The sequence below is a fragment of the Meles meles genome, chromosome 19 (genome assembly GCF_922984935.1).
Source record: "Meles meles chromosome 19, mMelMel3.1 paternal haplotype, whole genome shotgun sequence".
NCBI classification, from domain to species: Eukaryota; Metazoa; Chordata; class Mammalia; order Carnivora; family Mustelidae; genus Meles; species Meles meles.
In genome coordinates this window covers 27,303,561-27,314,727 of record NC_060084.1, presented here as the reverse complement: position 1 = coordinate 27,314,727, position 11,167 = coordinate 27,303,561, and the positions used below count along the sequence as shown (strand labels likewise).

Sequence of the window (11,167 nt, the reverse complement as noted above, 5' to 3'; positions counted from 1 at the left end):
CTGAGGTCAGGGACGGTAATTCACACACACACGCACACATGCACAGTTTTTGAGATAAAATTACATTCACATTCAGCAAAAGGCACAAATCTGTGCCACCTAAGTTTGGCCAGATGGACACCCCCATGTATCCCATACCTCAGTCAGGAAAGATGGAATATAGCCATCCCCCGGCAGTTCCCGTCTTCCCCCTTGTAAGACACTGCCCTCTCCCACCCACTGTTCTGATTTCCCTTTTTTTTAAAGATTTTATTTATTTGACAGAGAGAGAGATCACAAGTAGGCAGAGAGGCAGGCAGAGAGAGAGAGGGGGTGGGAAGCAGGCTCCCCACTGAGCAGAGAGCCCGATGCAGGGCTCAATCCCAGGACCCTGAGATCATGACCTGAGCCAAAGGCAGAGGCTTAACCCACTGAGCCACCCAGGTGCCCCACTGTTCTGATTTCTATTCCATATTGGTTTTGTCTGCTTATGAGCTTCAAGTGGATGGCATCGTATGCTATGTGCTTCTTCTGGCTTCTTTTCTCAGCCCAGTGTTTGAAATTCATCTATATTGTTGCATGTATCCCTGGTTGGTTCCTTTTTCTTTCTGAGTGCCATTCAACTGTGTGCACGCGCCGCCATTTCCTTGTCTGTTCCTTGATCGACTCTTGTTTCCAGTTTGGGGCTGTTATGGAGAAAGCATTCTGGTAAAAGGCGTCCTGTGGACATACGCTTGCATCTCTCCTGGGTAGAAACCTAGCAGTGGGATTGCTGGGCTTTTAATTGACTCTGCCAAACTGTTTTCCAAAGCGGTTGTAGCATTCTTTACTCTCGCCTGCCAAATGTGAGCGTTCCGGTTGCTTCCCATTCTTGCCAGCACTGGGTGTTGTCAGGCTTTGAAATTGTAGCCATTCTGGTGGGTGTGAAGTAGTATCTCATTGTGGTTCTAATTTAGATGTCTCTGATGACTAAGGAGATTGTCTTTTTTTTTTAATGTATTTATTGGTATGTCATAAAGTGCCTATGTAAGTCTTTTGACCATTGGTAAAAACAAGGCTATTTTTTTTATTGTTAGCTTGCAGAAGTTCTTTATGTATTCTAGATATGTGTCCTCTGCCATATATCTGTATTGGAAAAATGTCCTTAAGTCTGGGGCTTGCCTTTTCATTTTCTTTTTTTTTTAAGATTTTATTTTATTTATTTGACAGAGAGAGATCACAAGTAGGCAGAGAGGCAGGCAGAGAGAGAGGGAGGAGGAAGCAGGCTCCCTGCCGAGCAGAGAACCCGATGTGGGGCTCGATCCCAGGACCCTGAGATCATGACCTGAGCCGAAGGCAGAGGCCTAATCCACTGAGCCACCCAGGCGCCCCCCAGCCTTTTCATTTTCTTGGTATCTTTGGATCATCGGAATTTTAGTGGTTGATGAAAACCAATGGGTTGTTTCGTTCCTTTTGATTAGGGCCCGTTTTCTAAGAATCATTGCTTCTTGACCATATTTTTACCAAATCATGGTGCGTTGTTGGGTATTTTTCCTCACAGGCATCATTCCTCCTAATGTGCGGGTGCGCGCACGCACACACACACACACACACACACACCTGCCACATGGCACGAGGAACTCAGAACTTAAGTAACTATGACATGATGGGTCAGAGGCAATGGGTTTTCCCCCAATATCCATGCCCTCTTCTTTTTAGTAATAAGGATTCAATTATCTGGGACATGTGCCTCCAGTTAAGACATTTCCAAGCCTGTCTTGCAACCAGATGTAAGTAAATTTTGTCCAATGACTGGTAAATGGAAGTGGATGTAAAACTTCAGAGGGGCACTTGGGTGGCACAACTGGTTAAGTGTCCAACTCTTGATTTCTGCTCAGGTCATGATCTCAGGGTCATGGGATTAAACCCCACAATGTTTCCTTGCTCAGCGGGGAGTCTGCTGGAGAATTCTCTCTCCCCCCCCCCCCCGTCACTCGTTCCCCCAACTAAAATAAATAAATAAGCCTTAAAAAAAAAACTTAGAAATATATTCTTCAAGAGGATGAAGTGCTCCTTCAGGTTTCTGTCCTCCTTCCTGCTGGCTGGAACCTGGGCATAAGAGCTGGAGCTTAAGCAACCATTTTAGGTAGTGAGGCAGGATGCTAAGGATGCTAGAGCAAGAATGTAGAAGGACCCTGGGTGCTTGATGATTCAAGAGCTACCATCTCATCTGCATGGCCACTCTTCAGACTTCTCTTAATGTGAAAGAGAAATGATGTCTTATCTTGCTCAAGCCCATAGGTGCTGGTGTTGTTATCATTATTATTTTTGGTTTATTTTATGCAATTGAATCAAATACTAACACTTGCCTGTTTTCCTGGTTGGGGAAAGGGGGAAAGTCAACTTTCATTCTTTGGTTAATGGATATGACCAAAAAAAAAAAAAAAAAAAAAGACACCAAGCAATTTCTCTGGAGCATTTCTACAACCTTCACATGTTTCCTCTTGTGGTCTCAGTGCACCATGCCAGGTGGGTTGGACCTGGATAAGCATTACTGATTCCCCCTGACACATGATGGGGGCTGAGATTCAGAAGGCAAAACGTCTTGCCCCCTGTCCCAAACAGGCCACAGGTAGAATTCAGGTCCCCTGACTTTTTCCTTGGGGCATCCTGGGAATACCTGCGAACCACAATTGTACAATAAGGCCTGGAAATGAAGTACCTCGCGGGTAAAGGTGAAATCCTGCTCCCCCATTCACAGTAGGGTGTGCCAGGGCCAGGATTGGGAAGAGATGAGGACGTGCCTGCTGTTAGATGCTATCCCCAAGTTGGCATGACCCCCCCCCCCCCATCGGCCCTCTAGCCTCGCCTGAGACCCTGCTCTGGGGTGTGTTGCTCAACTCCTCTCTAAACAGACTCATTCCCCCAAATCAGAGCTTCATTACCCAAAATCAGTTGTGAAAAGAAAATGGTATCATGGCAAGACCCAGGGCTGCAGCCTTAGACCAACCTGGGTTCCAGTCCTTTTTTTGTTCCTTAGCTATGTGACCTCGGGCAACTTCTTCCTCTCAGCCTCCTTTCCTCCTCTGAAACATGGGATGCTTTGAAAGGGTTCTTGGCAGGATTAAATTAAACAGCATAAATAAAGTTTTTGGCATATGGAGTTCCTTTCCCTTAACTTTCCCTTTATTATAATAGGGTTCTCTAGTGTTCCTTGTCCCTGAGAAGTGAGAAACTGTTAATTCAATATATTCTAATTATGCACCCTTCTGGGTGTAAAGTATGGTGCTAAGATTATTCGCTAGCTAGAGATAAAGCAGCCCCGATCCAGCAATCCAGGAAGGAGCAGCTCCGGTTGCTCAAACAGCCATGCTCCCGCTTGCTGAGTGGAAGGCAGGGAGCAAAGAGCCCTCTTTGCCAAAATAAATGGCGATAGATCCTCCCTAAATGTTGCCAGCTGGTGAAATGCACCAATGGGCTGAGTCAAGCCCATTCACACTCACAACACAGCAGTTATTCCTGTTCTCAGGTTCTTTTCTTTCTTTCATTCATTCGACACATTTATTAAGTGCTCATTCTGCATAAGGCCTGGCATTGAAATGAACATATTTTTATTTTCTTTGTAGTAATACATTTCAGGGGGGGAAAAACCCAGAAAAGTTGCTTCTTGCCAGGATAAATTTTACAAAAACACCAAAGAAATTGACAATTTAAAAAATCAGGACTAGAAGCTCTTGGGTGGCTCAGTTGGTTAAGCGTCTGACTCTTGATTTCAGCTCAGGTCATGATCTCAGGATCGTGGGATCAAGCCCCCTGTCGGGCTCCACACTCAGCTTGGAGTCTGCCTGAGATTCTCTCTCCCTTTCCCTCTGCTCCTCCCCCTGCTCCTGCTCGCTCATCTCTCCCTATCTCTAAAATAAATAAATAAAGTCTTTACAAAAACAACTAAAAATAAAAATCTGGACCATATTGGATAACAACTCTCCCTTTCAGATCTTCCAGTTTAACAAGACTGAAAATAAAGATCAGATTTCTCCTAATACAAAATCAAATGCATCATAAAAACAAAAAGTTCTGTGAAGATGCTTAATGATCCAAAAAAGCAAATGTATTTTTCCAGTAAAAAAAAAAAAAATTAGTCAGATGGGTAAATAAAGCTTTGTTCTCACCCAAGTGCCCTCTTTCTTGACTATTTTAGGGATGATTTTTAATCTTCTACTCTAAAATGAGACATCTAAGGTAGCCATCGGCCACGGGCTGCAGCCAGCTGGGTATGGACGCCATGGTTTTCACAGAGGTAAGCTCTGGCGTTGGTTCACTGAAGTCTTGAGCTCTGCTGGGTGGCCAGCATTTAGCAGTCGTATCTCTCAGGACAAGACAAGGTTTGGCCACATCACAGTTTCAGGAAATGTTTCCTTCCAAGAATGTTACAGCACCACTGAAACGGTTGACCACCAAGACCATGTACAGGGGCTGACCCTACCATACTGTGCCACACACACCACTGTCAGCCCCCATCGGGGTCAGATGCCGTGGGTGCCGATTCTGTTTGAGAGATTCAGGCTCTGCCTTCAAGTGTAGTTGATAATATTGGGGGGGGGGTGCGGCTGGAGCCTTCATTTTGAGAGTCCCCTGGCAGGTAAGTCAACGTGGGATCCTTCTCAATGATCCTTATTCACCAAGAGCTCCCTGGTGGACACAGAGCTCCCAGAGTCCTTCCACTGCCCCACAGGGCTTCAAAGCTGGGCAGAGTTTGAGACAATTGCCATGTCCTGGTGTATGCCCTCCATGTACCTAGGTATACAGCATTGTGTCCCGGTGCATCAGGGCAGCCTCTGCTCCATTCTAGAGTAATGTGGCAATGGGCCTCGCCAGAAATAAGAATAGTTAACGCTTACGGAGCACCTACTATGGGTAAGATTCTGCTCTAAGCCTTTAACATGTATTAACTAAGGCTTAGAACAATCCTTCCTGGTAGGTTATTTTTCTCCAAGAATACCCACGATGCGAAACAGGTAGTCGGTTACTAAAGAAGGGAGAACAAGTGGTGGAAAGCCCCAGAGTCATCCACGTCCACTGTTGTTCACCGTGTTTGTTTGCCCATCTTAACCTTCTCCCGAGTTTGCAGGGAAGGCTGAAGTCTGCTTTCTTTCTTTTTTTTTTTTTTAAAGATTTTATTTATTTATTTGACAGAGAGAAATCACAAGCAGGCAGAGAGGCAAGCAGAGAGAGAGGCAGGGAAGCAGGCTCCCCGCTGAGCGGAGAACCCGATGCGGGGCTCGATCCCAGGACCGTGAGATCATGACCCGAGCCGAAGGCAGAGGCTTAACCCACTGAGCCACCCAGGCGCCCCTCTTTTTTTTTTTTTTTTAAGATTTTATTTATTAACTTGAAAGAGAGAAAGAGATCCCAAGTAGGCATAGAGGCAGGGAGAGAGAGAGAAGGGGAAGCCCCGATGCGGGGCTCGATCCCAGGACCCTGAGATCATGACCTGAGCCGAAGGCAGAGGCTTAACCCACTGAGCAACCCAGGCGCCCCTGGAGTCTGCTTTCTAAAAGTGGTAATAACTAGAAGTTTCCTTCTGTTTCCCACTTTCATTCTTGGAGACATTTATCTTTTGTCATTTAAGTCCGCCCCCCCACCCCTCCAGCTGCAAACACATCTAATAATCAACCACAACAGAGCCCCTGACAGATGGGCTGTAAAACAGATGGTTCCATTGAAAGGCAGCAATCGAAAACGGAGGGTAATTTGAACCAATCAAGAAGATGGGGTCTCTCGGAGGCAAAGTTTCTACAGAAACTGAAACCATATCCCTCAAGCTCCTTTGGTATATTTTTCACCCACAGATGAGCCTTCCTGGGGGTGGATCCAACTTTTTTTTTTTTTTTTAAACATCTGGAATGTTGAAAAGGAAGAGAGAGAAGCCCTAGGGCCTTGTCAATCAAATTCACTTTTCTTTTGGCAAATGCAGCATCAGTGACAAATTGCACAATTTGACATCAACAAAGTTGATAGATGTCGGCAAAGCTGTTTTAAAACAGCAGCAATGCAGAGATGTGTAGGATGGGGTTTTTTCACTCAACAGTCAGTGTGTTTAATAACAAATAAACAACCAGATGTTTAATAAATCCTACCACCTTCACGATGTCATCTGATAGTTAACTACTGCTGGTTAATGAGAACATGGTGTTTGTTCCAATCCCAATTCACTAGATAGCTCTTATTATAGTTCATGAAGGCTTCTAAGCTCACCTCCGAGGCTTTCTTGGATTAGGAAACACTGGCCGTGACATCCCAAGACTAGAGAGTGTAGACCCTGGTCTGCCACTACCAACCTGTATAACCTTGGGTAAGTCATTTAATCTTCCTGGAGTTTAGGTTCCCTGCGAACACGTGATGATGACCAGTCTTGATCTGCTCAACACTGGGTTGTTGCAAGGTTCAAGTGCAATATTAGAGGTGAATCACTTTTTCTTTAATTTGAACTGTATTGATCTTTTTATTGAGAAGTAATTTCATCTAGTAAAGGGCACAGATCTTAAAAACTCATCTGAAGTGCATAGTGAGAAGCTTCCCTTTCAAGCTTTTAATGACTTGTCTAGAATATTGCTGATCACTCAGCCACAGTTCCAGAAGCTTTATGTAATTTGCCGCCACCCACTAAGAACCCATCTCTGGCAGCGCGGTTCAGGATAGGGGGCAATCAAGGCGCTGGGTTTTGTCTGTCATTTAAGAAATATTTCTTGCTTTCCTTCCCAGCACCACATGCTGGGGATTGTGGGGAAGATCAGAGAAATAAAACAAGGTTCCAGACTGGAAACAGTTGGGGGAGGGAAAGCGTTATGACTTCTGGAGAGCAAAACATTTAACATTCCACAGTGTAGAGAATATTTTGCTTTATTTTATACTTTTTATTGTAGTGTAATGAATAATATATGTGTTGTAAAGTGCACAAATCTTAAATGTGCAGTTCAATGAATTTTTAAAAAGTGAATACGTCCATGCACTCAGCACTCAGATTAAGAAACAGAACATTGACAGACCTCAGAAGATTCTCTCATTTCCCTTCCTAGTCAACAGCCCTTCCGCCCTTCAAAATCACTACTATTGTGACATCTGTCGCTATAAGTTAGTTTTGCCTGATTTGAGCTTTGTATAAATGCAGTCCTTTAATGTATAAATGTATAAATGTCCGTTAAGAGACATTTGAGTTATTTCCACTTTGGGGTTGGGAAGCTATGGACGTTGTCTTATGTGGTTTTTGGTGAAAATATGTACACATTTATGCTGGGAATAGAAAGACAGATCACACATACATACCTACATGCATATGTAGAATTCTTGGGTCAGAGAGTACACATATATTTAGCTTTCATATATTTTGCCAGTTTTCCAAAGTGATTGTTCCTATTTCCACCCCCCCAGTAGTATACGATGGTCCAGGTTGCTCCACATCCTTTCAAAAAATTTTACTGTTCTGTTGAAATACACATAACATACACTACCTTAACCATTGTCAAGTGCACAGTTCAGGGATATTCAAGATTTTCATAATGTGCATCCATCACTACTATCCATCTCCATAACTCTTCATTTTGTAAAACTAAAACTAAACTTGTTAAACAAAACCCCACTATTCCTGTTCACCCTGCCCCAACCCCTGGCAACCACCACCCCTATTTTCTGTCTCTATAATTTTGGCTACTCTAAGTACTCTATAAATAGAATCATAGTATTAGTGTTTTTGTGACTGGCTTATTTCAGTTTTATCCATGCTATAGGATATGTCAGAATTTTCTTTCTTCTTAAGGCTGAATAGTACTCCATCATATGTATATACCACATTTGATTATCCATTCATTGGTCAATGGACACTTGGGTTACTTCCATGTTTTGGCTCTTGCGACTCATGCTGCTATGAACAGGGGAGTACACAAGACCTTCAGTTCTTTTGGGTATATACCCAGAGGCGGACTTGCTGGATCCTATGGAAATTCTATTTTTAATTTTTTAGGAACCTCCATACTCTCTTCCAAAGAGGTTGTACCGTTTTGCATTCCTATTCTTCACACACCAAGCTTGTTTACCTATGGAGCCTTCACTCTTGTTCCTCTGCTTTGAATGCTCTGCAAACAAAGCTGACCCTTTCTCATCACTGTATTTCAGCTCAGCACCTTTTCAGAGAGGCCTTGGGACCACAAAGGCATTCTCTCTCCCATTATCCTGCTCATTCCGTCATAGCCCTCCTTACAAACTGCCAGTTATTTATTACAGTTTGTTTCTCCCACCAGCTTGACAACTCCGTTAGGGCAGGGATCTTGTCTGTCGCGGTCGCCTCTGTGCCCCCAGCGCCTTGAAGAGTACCTGTCACTACGATGGTGATCAGTAAAGGATAAGCAATCCACCCAAGGAATTGCCCTCGCTTTCTCCCTCTAACCACCAGGGAAGGGTGAGGGCGTGGCCCCGGGCGTGGGGGCGTGGCAGCTCAAGCAGAGGGCCCGCCTCTAACCCCGCCCTTGTCCTTGTTCTCCTCCGCGGGTCTCCATAAAGTTTATTTGTCGGCGCGCCGCGCGAGGGCTTCTGGGAGGGCCGGCCTTGGCCAATCGGGAAGCGCGGGCGAGCGGCGCGAGAAGCGGCGGCCGCGTTCTCCAGCCGGGACGGAGCGACTGGGAAGGTTGCAGTGTCAGGTAAGGGTGTCCTCTGCCCATGTCCTTGCCACTTGGGGGCTTGTCCTTGAACTCGGGGCTCCGAGGCTGGGTGGAGCCCGGTCCCCACGCTCGGAGTCACGCTGCTCTCACTTCCCGTTCGCCTCATGGCAGCCGAGCACGCCTGACGCCGAGGACTCAGCGCCTTATCGAACTGTCCCCCATTATAGCGTCGGGCAGCGCCCTGGGAGTACCTTCTATCTGCCCTCTTTCTGAGCATGGAGGTTTGGCCCCTTGATTCCCCACTTCCCCCACTACGGCGCTCTGCCGCGGCGCGCCACGCCCCCACCCCCCACACCGTGCCCTGTGAGCCCAGCCTGCCCCTCCCCGCCACAGCTCTCCGCCTGCTCACTCGTCTCCTGCGGTAGAACCCTGCCCTCCGAGGGCGGGGGTCTTTCGGGCGAGGGTGACAACCCTCTTTGCCTCTCCCAGCTTTGGCCCGTCTCCTGTACCGGCATCAGGGGAATGCTTCTCCCCATCTAGGGACATGCTTGAGATGAGAACCTGGAGGTAGACTGCACTTTCTTGGGTCTCATAACATCTCATCCTCTGCAAGGGCAATATCCGAGTTTACTGGGTCTCTCTAAAAGAGTCACGGGGCGGACCGCAGGGATTTTCGGTCAAAGTTTGTCTTACCCCTTCACGGAGCCGCTGGTACCTGTTTGCCCCTGTCACTTGTTTTTTGTTTTGGCTGAAATGCCTTTCAGTATGAGCAAGGGTCACCTTTTGTATTCTGTCTTCAGAACGTGAGAGCGTGTCCTTAGACATCATAGCTTTTCTTTCATCTGTTCTTTGTGCATTTCTGTTTGGGAAATTTTTGATTTTTCATTCATGGTGAATTGTTATTCAAAGCTCATAGTTTTTTGTTGTTGTTGTTTTTTGTTTTTTTTTTAAAAGATTTTATTTATTTATTTGACAGAGATCACAAGTAGGCAGAGAGAGAGGAGGAAGCAGGCCAGGCAGAGAGCCCGATGTGGGGCTCGATCCCAGGACCCCGGGATCATGACCTGAGCTGAAGGCAGAGGCTTTAATCCACTGAGCCACCCAGGCGCCCCACAAAGCTCATAGTTTTAAATACGTATATATTAGGCTAACAGATCCTGTATTTGTATTTCCATCAGGGGGCCTCTCCTTTGACCAATGCCCAGCTGCCTCTTTTCCTTCTCATCCGAGATGGTTGATAGGGGACTCAGACTGAACATGTCAGGATAGGCCTAGCAACCCTCCCATCATCTCTCCTCCCAAACTGCTCTTGCTCTTTTTTTCTGAGTAACGTAAAAGGCTCTAATTAATAACCTTTGAGTCACCTTTGACTGCTGTCTTTCGTTCTTACTCCACATCCAGTGCTTGCCACCCTGGGCCAGGTCACCACCACCTCTCACCTGGATTATTGAAATAGTCTCTCATCTGGTCTCTCTAATTCTGCCTTTGCAGTTATGCCCTGTTTTCGGCACGGCAACTAGAAGGGTTCTTTTGAAACACAGGTCAGATCATATCACTCCTTCATGTAAAAACCCTACAATGGGTTTCCATCTCATTTAAAGATAAATGCCTTATAGTGAGCCATCCACAAGGCTTTACATAATCTGACCCACTGTTATTTTCCCACTCTCATTTTCTTCTACCCTCCCCTTTCTCGGGTCAGACATGCTTGGCCTCAGGGCTTTTGTGCTTGCAGTTCAATACTGAGGTTTGCTTCCTCACCTTTTTTCAGGTTTTTACTCAGCGGTCACCTAGTGAGGCTTTCCCCAGTTCCTATTTTCCTTTGCTGCTTTAGTTGTTCTTCTTAGCAATTATATTTTATTTACCTTGTGTGATGTTTGTGGTTCCCTTCCAGAATGTGAAGTGGGGAGGATTTTTCTCTATTTTGTTCCTTGATAGACATTCAGCACCTAGATCTGGCACACAGTAAGTGCTCAATAAATATGAAATAAGGGAATGCTCCGGCACTGTTATAGGCTTCGGAATACAGTGGTGAATGAAACAGGCCTGCCCTCATTGAAGTGATGTTCCTATGGAGAATTCCCTCGACAATAAAGGCACAGATACAGAGTGTTGTAGTGTCAGGGCAAGGATAGCTGAGCAGAGACCTGATTGAGATGAGAGAGCAGGTTATGGGAATGTCTGGTGGGAGAGCATTCCTCGAACAGGAAGAGCATGTGCAAAGACCCTAAGGTGGGAACAGTTGGAGAAGTGGTAAGCTTGAGTGTCTGAATCTGCTTCTTGATGGACCGAAGTAGAAAATAAGATAGAGGGAAATACAGATGTTTCAAGGAGAGAGAGAGGTCAGCAAAGACCCAGATGTGAGAGCCCAAGGTGTATTCAGGGACCAAGCCACTTTAACTAAGCAGACATTTATTTGGTACCTATTTAATGCCAAACATTGCTGCTAAGGCTTCAGAGCTGAGCAGTCTGCCCTACAGGAATTTGCCATGTAGAGAAGTAGACAGACATGGGAAGAAATAATTACAACTATTCCACCAGAGAAGAACAGTAATAGA

General features: G+C 45.6%; 1 protein-coding gene across 1 annotated transcript in view; it reads left to right on the top strand.

Annotated features, from left to right (window-relative positions):
• The first annotated feature begins 8,525 nt into the window (after positions 1 to 8,525).
• Positions 8,526 to 11,167, top strand: part of NUP93 (nucleoporin 93) — a 110,026-nt gene continuing 107,384 nt past the window's right edge. The window contains exon 1 of the mRNA XM_045988647.1: positions 8,526 to 8,648. The gene's annotated coding sequence lies outside the window, so the exon portion shown is untranslated. The remainder of the gene's footprint in view (positions 8,649 to 11,167) is intronic.